Raw genomic sequence first — 15,121 nt, forward strand, 5'->3', positions numbered from 1 at the left:
AGACGTTCTGTCGGTCAACGTGTTAAGAATGTTTTGTCTTAGTCTCGGTAGCAACTCTCTACTAATAATAGGCCAAGGTATTAAGACAAAAATATACCCTGTTCGTGACACTTCAACAACCAGGGTACTGAAGGATTTTTTCGACAGGTAATACCTATAAGAACAAATTCTAACTATTTCCTGCGCTGGATCTGGCGGCCATTTTGGTTTATAAACAATTTACTGTCAAAAAACGGCCTTTTTCCTTTTTTTCAAATCAATGAAAAACAGTGAAACTTGTGGTTTCTTTAGTACAAACATATTTGAGAGCATGGAAAACCTTTAAAATGGAATATATAAAGCTTGCATATACTCATTTATTATTTATATAATTGCGAAAAATGCTCGAAAAGGCAAAAAAAAAATAATTTCTTAATCACTATCGTAAAAATTAGTGTGCAGCCTTGAAATATTTGTCAAATGACGGCTCTTTGGTGCTTAATATGTGACAACAATTTCGGAGCGATTCGTTCAATTGTTTAAATTTTATTGAAATTGTTAATCCCATAGAGCTTTTATTTGCAATAACCTAAGTCTGAAAAAAATGACTTTAGAACTATTCTACACGTGTCAAATGAAAGAGCATGAGCTAAACTTTCAAATTGGTTTAAAAATATCGTCAATTTTTCCTTATAAACTTTTTGAATAACTTTTTTCAAACGAATCTATTTTTTACCGTGTTTTAGGTGCACAACTACGCAGTCATGTTATGTATGTAATAATTGATAAAAAATTGTAATAAATATATATAATTTAATATATAAAAAAATTAAAACTTTATATAAGGAAAAATTGACAATACTTTGCATAATTATTTATTACTAATTAATGTATTTTTATTAACTTTTTTTAAATTAATTTGAAATTTTATCTCATGCTCTTTCATTTGAAATCTGTAGAATCGTTCTAACATAATTTTTTTCTGACTTATGTTATTGCGAAAAAGAGCTCTCTGTGATAAACAATTTTAATAAAATTTAAACAATTGAGTGAATCGATTTGAAATTTTTGTCACATTTTAAGCACTAAAGAACCCTAATTTGACAAAAGTTTCAAATCTGTACACTTATTTATACAATAATTATTGGGAAATTAATTCTTTTTGCAATTTTAACCTTTTTTCGCAATTATATTAACAATAAATGAGTATATCAAACTTTGTAATAAGCCATTTTAAAGCCTTTTCCATGATCTCGAAGATGTTTGTACTAAAAAACCATAATTTTCACTGTTTTGCATTGATTTGGAAAAAGGAAAAAATACCGTTTTTTGACACAAAATTGTTTTTAAATAAAAAAGGCCGGCGGATCTTACGCAGGAAATAATTACAATTTGTTCTTATAGGCATTACCTGTCGTTGAAAAAACGCTTCAGCATACTGGCTGTTAAAGTGTCATGGAAAAAACCTTATTACCCTGGACTATAAAGTAGTTTAAACACCAGGTAACGCTTCACACCAATCTAACTCAGTTAATTCCACTTTGTTCACTGTAACATAAAAATTTAAAGAGCAGCTTTAAATGATTAATGTCGTTTTGGTACCTACGAGAGCCGATGCTGCTCGATAAGACGTCGTAACTCAAGAACAATGGTAAATAATTCAGCCTTACTTTGTTAGAGCAGAATACATGAGAAAAGGGGTGATTGATTACAAAATGTTTGTAATTTTTGTATTTTTTTTCTCTTAAACTATATAAATAAATTTGTAAAATTTTCTTTATAAAAATAAATTACTTAATTTTATTTATGAAAAAATATTTTTTGTTAGTGTCTTTTGGAACCCGCAGTAGACCATGATCAGTAGAGGAAAATAAGATTTTCTCAGGAGATCCTAATAATTAGGTATTTGATGAATTTTTCCGTTTTCTATAATAAGAAAACCTATACGTTTTATGCAGAAAGTTCGGCGTGTTTTTTAATTATTAACAATTCAGTACGAAAATGTTTTCGAAATTTTTCATCATCATTATCATCATGTAACCTCTTCTGTCCACTGCTGGACATAGGTCTCTCCCATTTTTCGCCACTCTCCACGGTTCTGTGCGTTTTGTTGCCATTTCTTGGATATCCATTTAATGTCGTCCATCCAGCGTGTTGATGGTTGTCCTCTTCTGCGTTTGTCCTCTCTTGGGATAATCGTATCCCTCAACTTCTACTAGTCTTCCAAAATAATCCACTTTAACTCCTTTTCCACAATTTTTATTAAATCGACCAGTCACAACTCTGACACTATTTGATCTCTTCCCCCCATTTTCACAACATATCGTCATTTGATTCAGGTTTTCGTCCTAGGTCCAACTTCAGAAAAAATAGGTAAAAAAAGTTTCATCCTAATACTTCCACTCTCTTACCCATAGGGTGTGGGGTCTGGTTTCTGGGGCGCCCAGCCTTTCTCATCACACCTCATTACAGTAAACAATTCTGATATTAAACCATAAATTATTTATTTTTCATTACCTACTATTTTTACCAATGATGCTTATTTTTCCAAAACACATTCATACATCCATCTAGTTTTAAACCTTTTCAATTCAACTCAATAACTTGGTAAAAAATCCCTAATTTAAAAACATTTTTAGTCCTAGATGTCTATGTTACATAAAAGGACCTCATACTTTTGCCCAGGTTATTAGTTCAATTATTATTCTGTCTTCACTTCCAATTTCAACACTCAGGTACCTATAACCAATTAATTCACATATCATTATATAATGTCAGTCTCGTCCTGTGACTCATACTACTTATGTTAATTTCAACCTACATACTTTGATAATAGACTTCCATATACTACAGACTCTCTAATTTACTCTGCCAATTAGTACAATTAAACCAACAACTACTTTTAATTCATAGTAAATTAAATTTTCATCAACACAGTTGGACTTACTTCAATTTTGAATAGGAACCACAATCATTAACCTATCCACATAAATAAAACATCTTAGCAAAAATATTTCCACTTAATTATTTTGTCCCAGATGTTCTTTAGCATAAATGGATCCATCATTTGTTAATTAATTCAACTTCATTTGAATTATGTATAGATGGCTGCATACATTCTGGCTAATTCTCTATTTACATTATAAAAGTCATTTTATACTCTACTTACATCTTAAGGTACATCTACTTACATCAAGGTACTTAAATGTAATTATAGCCACAACTTTGTTGATGTTTGTTATTACTGTGTAAAAAAATTTTTAAAAAAATCTTTTACTATAATGAGTTGGCTGTGGTAATACAGGGTAACTTCTACGTCACGTTGTCCGTCTGTCTTTTGACATCTTTCAGAAACATCACTCATTTCGCATTCAGTTGCCATTAAGTCATTGAAATGTAAACAACTCAATTTGGATCCCACGTGTTGGGAAATTTCAATACATTACCTTAGGGCATTATCCTAGTTGGGACTTTTAACGCATCTATATTATATGTAAAGGGTTTTTACCTGGATATTTTTCTTTTGTGGTTCAGCTAGCATCCAGTGTGTAAGTATAACCAACTTGCTCTAACCTTAGTCAAAATTTAAATACCAACTTTTTATTCATTAAATCGGTTATACTTATTTTTAGATCTAACACTGATGATGATTTTTTATAAAAATCGAAAACGTTTTGTTGTGACGTAGCCCTTTTAACTGATTTTAATATAATTTTATACCTTTTACAAAGGATTTTTTCCAATTTTTAATTAATTCTTGTAGCATTTGTTGTGCTTCAATCAGATCTTCGGTAATAAGTACTGTATCGTCGGCAAAATGCAGATGATTGAGCATTTCTCCATCTATTTTTATTCCTCTATTTTTCCGGTTTAGCATTTTAAAGACGTATTCTAGGACCGTTATAAATAATTTAGGTGAGAGAGTGTCGCCCTGTCTCACACCTCGCTTGATATGAATTTTTCTTGTGGTATCATGGAGTTTTACACGCATTATGGCGTTTTGGTATAATGTTTGTACTAACTTTGTATACCGGTAGTCTATTCTACTTTGTTCAGAGCAGTTATAATGCTGTCTAATTCCACAGTGTCGAAGGCCTTGTGAAAGTCTACGAAGATAAGTACCAGTGATCTGTTATATTCTATCGATTTTTCTATTAAGGATTGTACTGTTTGTAGGTGATCGTTTGTTCCGAATTTTGAGCGGAAGCCAGCTTGGTCTCGGAGCTGGTAGAAATCCAACTTTTTTCTAGTCTTGTTGTAATTATTCAGGTAAATATTTTATAGATGTGGTCCAATAAGCTGTTTGGTCTATAGTTTTCTAGGTGTGCCTTGTATCCTTTCTTGTGTAGTAAAATTGTTACTGCATTGTTCCATGTTTCCGGTATGCAACAATTCGTTAGACAAAGGTTAAACAAAATTTTTATTTGGTTGAAAGGGGCACGTCCGCCCATCTTTATAGCTTCTATTACGGCTCCATCTTCTCCTGGCGCTTTGTTGTTTTTCATCTTTTTCATTGCGTCCTGAATCTCGCTTAGTGTGATCTCTGGCATGAGCTCTAAACCCTGGTTGATAATTTTGCGTGGTGCGGCGGTTTCCAAGTTGGTTTGGTCTTCTCTTTGACTATTTGTGTATAGTTCTTAATAGAAGTCTTCAACTATGTGTAGTAGTTCTTTTCTATTGGATGTGAGGACTACTTCTTTGTTCTTTAGTTTATGTATTTTGCATTTTCCATTGTTTAGCCGTCTTCTCAGAACTTTCAGACTTTTATTCTCTTCTATAGTTCGGTGGACTTTTTCATTTTTAAATTTCCTTAAATCTTTCCTAATAGCTTTTGATACTTCCTTATTTATGTTTCGCAGTTTTTCTTCGTCACTGCTCTCGTTTCCTTTGATTTTTCTTCTAGTTTCCATTAGTTGCTTTGTTTCAAAGGTTATTTTTTCGTCTTGGCGTCTTTAAGGGCAGCATTTTTCTTGAGCTTCTCGAATAGCTTCTACGATATTTTCGTTTAGGGCATTTACGTTATTCATGTCTTAATTTTGTTGTAGGATTTTATTGGTATTGCCTTGGTCTTCATTTAAATTCGTTGGGTCGTTCCATATTGGGTTGGCTTTTTTCCTAATCATTTTGGATCTTTCTGCTATTTAGGACTTTATTTCGGCTAAGTCTAATTTTAGTTTGGCTCTAAGATCGCTGCCACTGGCAAAGCTATTAAGTAAATTAATTAATTGGAAAAGACTGCAAGACTTGTACACACTTCTAAATAGGTCAAAACGGCAAACAGGTGTATGTTTTCAAAAAACTTTTGATAGTGTGTAAAAAATATTTTATTATCAGCTAAGTACTTTCGACACATAACGTGTCATCATCAGAGCTTCCTAAAAGGACATATTTAAGATAAGATTTTTTTTTATATAAAAAATAAGTGAAAAACTTACGTCCTCTCATAAAACCTTCATAGAAGAGCAATTGCTAAACGACACAATAAAAAACATGTATACTGGGCAAAAGCCACAGATATAGGGTATAATAACCCTTTAAAGTGAATAAAATCACATCTAAATTCTTTTATTAATTAATAAGACAACATGGCTGAGTCAAACCATTTTGAGCCCACGTGAACAGCAGATCCGCTGAGGAAGACTGTCATTTATTAAAATGATAAAGAAGGAACTACAATCTTATGCGACCTCTATGTCCATAAATATTAATTAAAAATAAAAAATGACTAAAAAGCCATGTATAGGTTAAATGAAATTAATGTTAAGATACTAAATTTTAAAGTTAAATTTTCAAAAAATTTTCTATTATTACTATTGAAGTGAAATGTTAACGTGTATATTAAAAGTTATCAAAATTCTTCCAAAACAAAACTGTTATAGTTTGACCAAGTGTAGAAGAAGTTAGATGAAATCATACCTAGGAGAAATATCATTTGACAAGCTCAGAGTTCGAAGAAGAAATTTCTTTAGTAATTTTGGTTTAGTATACAGTATACCCAACAATTTATGAAAGTTTTTTGAACATTACTTTTAGGTATTCTTGAGTTTTCGTTCATTGTTTACATATTTGTAAACAAGTAAATTAGTGGAGTCAATGAAGGTTTTCACCTCCGATTTCGTTGAACCTCCATCGATTTGCATGAAAATTGGTAAGTATGTAGAGGATACCTCAAGAAACAAAGGTGACATGGTGCCAACTTGCGCTTATACCCTGGGGGAGGATGCCACCCCTTCTCGGGGGTGGAAATTATTTTATTAAAAATAATACCACTAATCGATAGAGGGACAAATTATAAGTAAAATTTGTTATATAAAGTTATTTCAATAAATCAATAGTTTTTGAGTTATTAAAGATCAAAAGATTTGATTTTTCCTGAAAAAAATCCATGTTTTAAAGCAGTTTTTCATAAATAACTCAAAAACCATAAGTTTCTTCAAAAAAGTTGTTATTACCAAAATCAAAGATAATATAAAAATAAATAAGCTCCTTATTCGAAAAATCCTTTATTACATATACAAAGTGAGTTATATGCAATTGAATGTATATTTTTTTTCCGCGAGTACTCAAATCTTAGTATTCAAGCTTAAATAACAGGAAAACGATGCACTTTGTTAAATATAGATATTAAACATTTTAATAAAGTACTTAAAGGTAACTATCAAAAAGCTATATAAGAAGTCGATAGCATCAAAATTAAGCAAGTTATGATGGAAATAAGAGGACCCTTTCAGATTTTTTAGGGAAGAATGAAAAATGAAACATACGTCATTTCCACAAAAATTAAAATTTATAGTAACCCATTTAAAACTTTATTTATTTTAACATGAGTAATAACTTCAACAATTTTGACCGGTTTAGAATGCATATTTTTGAAAAAAAAAATACGATTAAAAAAATTAGAATTTTTCAAATTTTCGTGAACTTCATTTTCTTTTGATAATAACTCCAAAAATACTCGATATACTTAAAAAATGGTAGAGAACAAAATTTTAGTTTTAACTTTATTTAAGCTTTTTCTTTTTTTAATATTTTTTTACGACAAAAAATAACCGAGATAGAAACATTTAAAACCTAAATTTTACTGCGAGAACCATGTAACCGGGGCCCTTTCACCTTGTATTTAAAAAAAATAAAGGATTTAGAAAATTATGTTAAATACAGTGTTATAGAACTTTTACTTAGCTTTGTAATGGTTTTTGGATAAATCTCATATTTCAAAATTTAACGGAGTTATTTTAAAAAAACCAATAACATTTTCTTTGAAAAAAATTTATAGCGGAGATTTTGTATGTATGCAGGTTGTGGGAAGTCCAATTAGTCGTTTGTTGTAGGAGATACGAAAAAAGTTTATTTAGGTGACAGGTCAGCTTTTACTGTACCAATAATATTTTATTAAATTATGAAATATTATTTAAATAAAAAATTTATAAACTTGATAAAAGAAAGTTTGCTTAGAATTTACTCCTCTATCTAATTATGGGGTTATTTTTAATAAAATAGTGTTCACCCATGAGAAGGGGTAACATCCACCCCCAGGATAAATGCGCAAGTTGGTACCACATCATTTTTGTTTCTTGAGGTATCCTCTAACTACTTACCAATTTTCATGAAAATTGATGGAGGTTCAACGAAATCAGGGGTGAAAACCTTCAGTGACTGCCTTTTTGGAAATATAAAAGATTAATTTTTTTCGTGATTGTCGATTTGCTAATTTTCTGATTTTTGGTTGCTATAAGGTTTAAAAAATTAATAAAAATTATAAATCATGCACATAAATGTAAAAAAATATTTATGTTACTTAATTAAACGAGATTGCTTGAGCCAGAATGCTGAAATCTGCATTTTTATCATTAAAAAAAAAGGTGGATTTCACCCCTAAAATGCAGAAAGCGCAACTTAATGCCATATCACTTTTGTTTTTTGAAGTATCCTCTAACTAATCAACAATTTTCATGAAAATCGATGAAGTTTCAAAGAAATCGTGGGTGAAAACATTCAGTGACTACACTTTCAGAAATATAGAAGAATAAGGTTTTCGTGATTTTCGACTTGTTAATTTTCGGATTTTTGGTTGCTATAAGGTTTAAAAAATAAAAAAAGAATGTAATTCATGCACATAAATATAAAAAAAATATTTATTTTTCTTAATTAAACGAGATTACTTGCGCCATAATGCGGAAATCTGCATTTTTTACAATTTAAAAAGTAGGGGTGTATTACACCCCTAAAATGCAAAAGCGCAAGTTGATGCTATATAACTTTTATTGCTTGAGGTATCCTCTAACTACTTACCGATTTTCATGAAAATCGATGAAGGTTCAACAAAATAGGAAGTGAAAACTTACAGTGACTGCACTTTCAGAAATCTAAAAAATAATTAAAAAAAAAGGGGTGTATTTCACCCCTAAAATGCAAAAAGCGCAAGTTGGCACTATGTCACCTTTGTTCCTTGAGGTATCCTTTAACCACTCACCAATTTTTATGAAAATCGATGGAGGTTCAACGAAATCTGAGGTATTATCTACTATCCACCTTCATTGACTCCACTAAATATTTGTTATTTGTCTGAATTAATCAATAAGATTTTTAATTTTTAATAACAGCTTTAGAACTCTGAGCTTGTCAAATGATATTTCTCCTAGGTATGATTTCATCTAACTTCTTCTACACTTGGTCAAACTATAACAGTTTTGTTTTGGAAGAATTTTGATAACTTTTAATATACACGTTAACATTTCACTTCAATAGTAATAATAGAAAATTTTTTGAAAATTTAACTTTAAAATTTAGTATCTTAACTTTAATTTCATTTAACCTATACATGGCTTTTTAGTCATTTTCAATTTTTAATTAATATTTATGAACATAGAGGTCGCATAAGATTGTATTTCCTTCTTTATCATTTTAATAAATGACAGTCTTCCTCACCTGATCTGCTGTTCACGTGGGCTCAAAATTGTTTGACTCAGCCATGTTGTCTTATTAATTAATAAAAGAATTTAGATGTGATTTTATTCACTTTAAAGGGTTATTATACCCTATATCTTTGGCTTTTGCCCAGTATACATGTTTTTTATTGTGTCGTTTAGCAATTGCTCTTCTATGAAGGTTTTATAAGAGGACGTAAGTTTTTCACTTATTTTTTATATAAAAAAATCTTATCTTAAATATGTCCTTTTAGGAAGCTCTGATGATGACACGTTATGTGTCGAAAGTACTTAGCTGATAATAAAATATTTTTTACACACTATCAAAAGTTTTTTGAAAACATACACCTGTTTGCCGTTTTGACCAAAGCTATTAAGGACTGTGACATCGTTGAATATATATTTTTGTCACTGATTATGTAGTCTCCTTTCTGGTCTTGCCATCTGGGCTTTTCCATGTCTATCGTCTGTGATTTTTTTGTAGAGAACAAACTATTCATCTGGTATAGATTTTGTTGTAATAGAAATTCTAGTAGTGTTTGTCCACGCTCGTTTCTGCCTTTGGATAAAAATTGACCTAGTGCTGGTTCCTGTTCATCCTGCTTTAGACCGATCTTTGCGTTAAAGTCGCCGCATATAATCGTGTAGTGTGTTGGTGTTTCTTTCAGTGCCATTGAGATGTCAACGTAGAAGTATTTAATCTATTCACCCGGATGGTCCGTTGTTGGGGCGTATACCTGGATAATCTTTATTTTATACCTTCGGTTTGCTTTATGACTAAATAGCCTACTCTTGTGGATATACTTCTTGTAATTACTATGTCATCTGCAAGTCTTTTGTGTATAAAGAAACCGACTGCCCCCGATTGATTCGGTTTCACTACCTATACTGTAAAATATATGCCCTGATTTTAGAGTTGTCAGGTTTTCTCCATGTCGTCTTACTTCACGGACTCCAATGATATTCCATTTTACTTTTGACATCTCGATTTCCATTTCAGTGATACTTTCTTCAGATAATAATGTTCTGGCATTGTAGTGAGACTTTCGATTTCTCGCTATACTCACCGGGGGTGCATCCGCTTCTGTTTTAAAAGCTGACATTTTGTTGGGAGGTATTTGCCTTGAAACACCATGCTAGCAAGGCGGGTTGGTGAGTTTTTAAGTCAGCCGCTCATTGTGAGTACCGACGTTCTTTGAAGCCGTCCGCTCCAGGTCAGACGCTTCTAGGTTTGTGATCTTATACTATCCCTAAAATCAAGGGTTGCCAGCTCCGCCATCTTCGCCGTACCGGAAGTATTCTTCGTCGCCTTGGATGCCGTTCTGGACTTCATCCATGACCCTGGACAAGAGACCATTAGCAGGTGCTAGCTTCCCGGGTAAAGAAGCTCCTGGAATCTGCGGAGGGCAGGGATTGATTCACTTTACCTGATAGGACTATCCAATAGAAGCCAAGGGAATCCAAAGGAGTTCCTACCCGCTACCCTTTCGAAATTTTTACTTACTAGTAAAAACGTATCTGTTTTTACGTGAATATATATTTTTTATTCTAAACAATAATATTAAACATAATCTACAACAAGACCAACCAACTTTTTTAAATATAATTTTACTGAAGTTGTTTGTAATCTAGGTGACATGAAATGCCCAATTTTTTGTTGTGGCTACACTGCAGAGCACTGAATTTGCTTTTCAATAACTGCTCACGTCCTTGTTGTGCCTACAATGTACAACACTAACTAAGCCTTGCATTACTTCTCACATTACACAAGTTCGAACGGTTTAGTCCTCTTGAGCCTTCCCATCTGGGGTTAGTTTACAACTTCAGGAGCTAAAGTATTTTATGATGGGATGCTTATGGATCCTCTCTTCATGTCTACTGGCGACTTTCTTAATTTCATTTGGAATTTATTCAACTTTATGGTCTCTGCATAAATCGTCAATCCGAACATATTATACTAAAGAGCACTTACAATATTCGTTAGTATTCGGCTCTGGAGTGTTTCTAAATTTCTATAATTGCTTTTTTTGGTACACTCCCATAATTGTAGGCCATAAGTCCACACCAATTTCAATATGTGCTTATAAATCAGCACTTCGTGCTGGATGGAAAGTTGAGAGTACCTACCTATCAGCTAATATATGTATTTTTTTACTTTATTTTCTAGTTCTTTACAGACGTCTTCCAGAGCTAAGGTGAATAGTTTTGGGGATATTACATCTCGTTGTCTTACGCCTCTATCAATTGCTATGAGATTAGTTTTGTTTATTTTTTTTTATTCGCCTGTCATACTTGCTGTGTTATAGATGTTATGTAAGAGTTGTCTGTACCTGGAGTCTATTCTGCTATTATTTAGAACTTTTTCTATCGCCATATCTCGACACTATCGAACGCTTTTTCATATTCTACAAAAGCTAAACATAAATCTAGGTTTTATTCGTTTGCTTCCTCTATCAACATTTTCATAGTGAGAATATGATCTATGGTACCTTGTCTGAAACCTGCTTCTTCAACTGGCTGATAACTGTCCATTTTATTTGTTAGTCTGTAGTCAATATATAAATATTATTATAATAAAAAGTTTGTACATTTTTGTGAGAGTAATGAGATAGGTCTGTAGTTTTTTAAGTCATTTTGTGTCCTTTTAGTGTCAATAATAATATTGTAATACTCCAATTAGAGTTCTGAAGCTATTTTCTTGTGGCATTTTTACAATTTTAACTATTTATAGTGGGAAATAAGTCACAATATTATTTTGACAACGGCACCCGATTTGGGCGTCGAAACGTTAATAAAAATCATTTTTTAATAATATTGTGGCTTATTTCCCATTATAAATAGTTAAAACTCTAATTGAAAACATGAGGATTTTCTGCCTTGTGCAGACATCGATTAAATAGGAGTTTTAGCTCCTCTATAATAGCTTGGTTATTTTCCTTAAGCATTTCAACAAGGATACCATCTCGACCGGCAGCTTTGCTATTTTTCATCTGGTAGCATTTTAGAGCTGACATTTTTAATTTTTATTTATATAAATGTTACCTAATCCCGATAATTATGTTAAAAACAACGTACTCTAATTAAAATTTAACTCTAAAGATAACGACGTTTCAAAGTTTATGGTATGCGGTAAACATAACTGAAGATAATTATAAACTATCATGGTAATACTCCCTATGGGATTATTAATGTAATTAATACTTGGACTAAATGGAATGAACTGAATGTAAGTGCTTTGGATAATTATTATTATACACTGGATGCGGTATTGCCAGATATATCCAAAAGATGATTCAAACAGAGTTTTATTTCATAATATAGTATAAGCAATTCGCTCAATATGAAATAAAACTCTATATGTTGTTATAATAATAAAACATACTTTGTTATAATATGTAGAAGATAATTTTGACAAAAATAAAGCAGTGAGACTAGATAAAATCCTTCTAACTACTTAAACTGTTAGCGAATGTGAACATAATATAGCTCAAAATAATACATTGTAGACAAAAATGCTCATCCAATAGCATTTTTTATGCTTAATATAAGAGGGGGAGAGGAGTATCTAATAGCGGTCTTGTTTTAAAAGAAAAAGTTGAAGAAATAAGCGAAAATTTGGGTAATGTGAACTTCAAAGGGACAAATGGATTGTTCTGCAGATGGACAAATCTTTCACAAGTTTCCTTCAAAAAAATTGTTGGAGAAGCAAACGATGTAGATGTATTTGCCGCAAATACATGGATACCAGCGCCAGATGTTGGGTGTCTCCCTGAGGGACCGAATCCCAAACGAAGAAATACGTCGTAGAACAAAAACAGCGTACGCCGTCGAAAGAATCGCGTCCCTCAAGTGGAATTGGGCAGGACACGTCGCCAGATTGTCAGACAACCGATGGACAAAACGTATTGTCGAGTGGAGGCCACGAGAAGAAGCACTACGGAGCAGAGGACGACCACCAACCAGATGGGCTGACGATCTGAAGCGTATTGTCCGCAACTGGATGCAAGCCGCACAAAACAGAGAAAGATGGAAAGAGCTGAGGGAGACCTATGTCCAGCAGTGGACGCGTACGGGTTGATAATGATGACATGGGTACAGGATGTGTTACCTTCATTAATTAAAAATAAATTACGCGTGCGTGTATAATTTTGACGAAACTGCGCTTTATTATCGAGCTACTACAGATGGCACCTTTCGTTACACAGGGAATAAAGCTGTAGGCAGATACGTTCCAAAGGACAGTTTGAGGACAGTTTAAAGGAAATTATGTGTTGTGCTAATTCCGAAGGAATCCATAAATTGCCACCTTTTATTATAGTCCAAGATCCGAATCTAGGCCGACCTTCTCCCATTGGCTTTCCGGATGAAACTTTTTTTATTAATTTCATACATAAACAAATATTACTTGCATGGGTTGCCTATCAAAATCTTGTCATATCTATGCTTTAGGGGGGGGGGGCGTAGGGGTTGAAATCAACATTTGAAGCCCATTTTTGTGAATTTGTTTTGAAAGTATGGTATAATTATTTTATTTTTAAATTAAATAAACATTATCTAGTATACTTCATAAAATAAAAAAAAACTTCAAGGAAAAATATTGAAAAATACACCAACGGTGGCAAATATTTAAAAACTACTCAAAAAGCAATGAATTTTGCCTTGGTCGTCAAAATTCATTATTGTATGTTAGTAAACAAAAAAAAATGTATAAAGATTTTATTAGCTCATGAGTTCTTCGAGGTAACGCTACCGAGTCTTTTTAGTTTTATCGGTTTTTGACATTTTGATATCATTCAGAAATCAAAGCAAATAATTTTTTGCAAAAAAGGGTGAAAATCAACATATTTAATATTGTTAAACAAAAAATAAGCATAAAAAATATCTCGACAGTATTACCTCAAGAAGTGTCTAAAGAACATAAAGTCCGTCCGCTATAACTTTTCCCATGCGGTACGATTCATTTTCAATCAAATTAAGTCAAAACAGAAAGTGAAACGTACGCCGATGTATGTAGTATATAGTATACAATATACAAAATGTATATACACATCGAAGTTCGTTTCAATTTATGTTTTGACTCAATTTGATTGAAAATGAATCGTACTGCATGGGAAAAGTTATAGCGGACGGACTATACACAGTGCTAGTCAAAAGTCCGTACCCCCCTCGTATCTTTTGAACGGTTATACCTATAATAGTGAAATTTGGAGGGAGTAAACTAACGGACGTAAGCTTCTTAACTAGTCGTGACAGGTGACGTAATAGTGACACATGACGTTACAGAGCCACTGTGACCGATAATTTTAAATGGGACCTTATGGCAAGTGATACCTCGTTTGAAAGGTATTCAAAATACCTATTCAGCCATACTAATTTTTTTTGGGTTTAAATTGATTTTGATTTTGGTAAATAAAGTAAATAAATATAATATCGTAGTTTCGCATTCAATTAATAAAAATTCAAATGTCCGCCCAAGGTTTTTTTTGGTGACAAAAGTTGACGTTTTTATCTGTCACAGTGGCGCTGTAATATCATGTGTCACTATTACGTCACCTGTCATGACTATTTAAGAAGCTTACGACCGTTTATTTCCTACCTCCAAAGTTCACTGATATAGGTATAATCGATAAAAAGATACGAGGGGGGTACGGACTTTTGACTAGCACTGTATACAAAATTCCAGGTGGATCGGTCAAGTAGATTTTTATCTACAATGTCTACCGCCTTTGAAAATACCAGTTTTGGGGAAAACGCGTTTAAGGTATTGTCAATTTTATTTTCAATTTCTTTTTTATACGTCAAATCTTAAAGTGATGCACACCGGAATATGTTTTTGAATCGCGAAAAAATTTACAAAAGAGAATGAAAACAGCTGTTGGCCGTTGTTCACTACCTGCTGCTAAGCGAGTCGAAGGTAGGGATATTCAACACTATCTCCCTACATCCCTACCTTCGACTCGCTTTGCAGCAGGTTCGCGTCATCGCGCTTGAACGTAGGGAAAACTTTAAATAGCTGTTCCCATTCTTTTTTTTAATTCTCCGCGATTCGTAAACTTATTCTGATGTGCATCACTTTACGATTTGACAGACACAAAATAAATTGAAAATAAAAGTTGACAAAAATTTAAACGCGTTTTTCTCAAAACTGTTTTTTAACGGTGGTAGACATTGTAGATAACAATCTACTTGACTGATCCACATGGAATTTTGTAAAT

Source organism: Diabrotica virgifera, chromosome 8, assembly GCF_917563875.1.
Source record: "Diabrotica virgifera virgifera chromosome 8, PGI_DIABVI_V3a".
NCBI classification, from domain to species: domain Eukaryota; kingdom Metazoa; phylum Arthropoda; class Insecta; order Coleoptera; family Chrysomelidae; genus Diabrotica; species Diabrotica virgifera.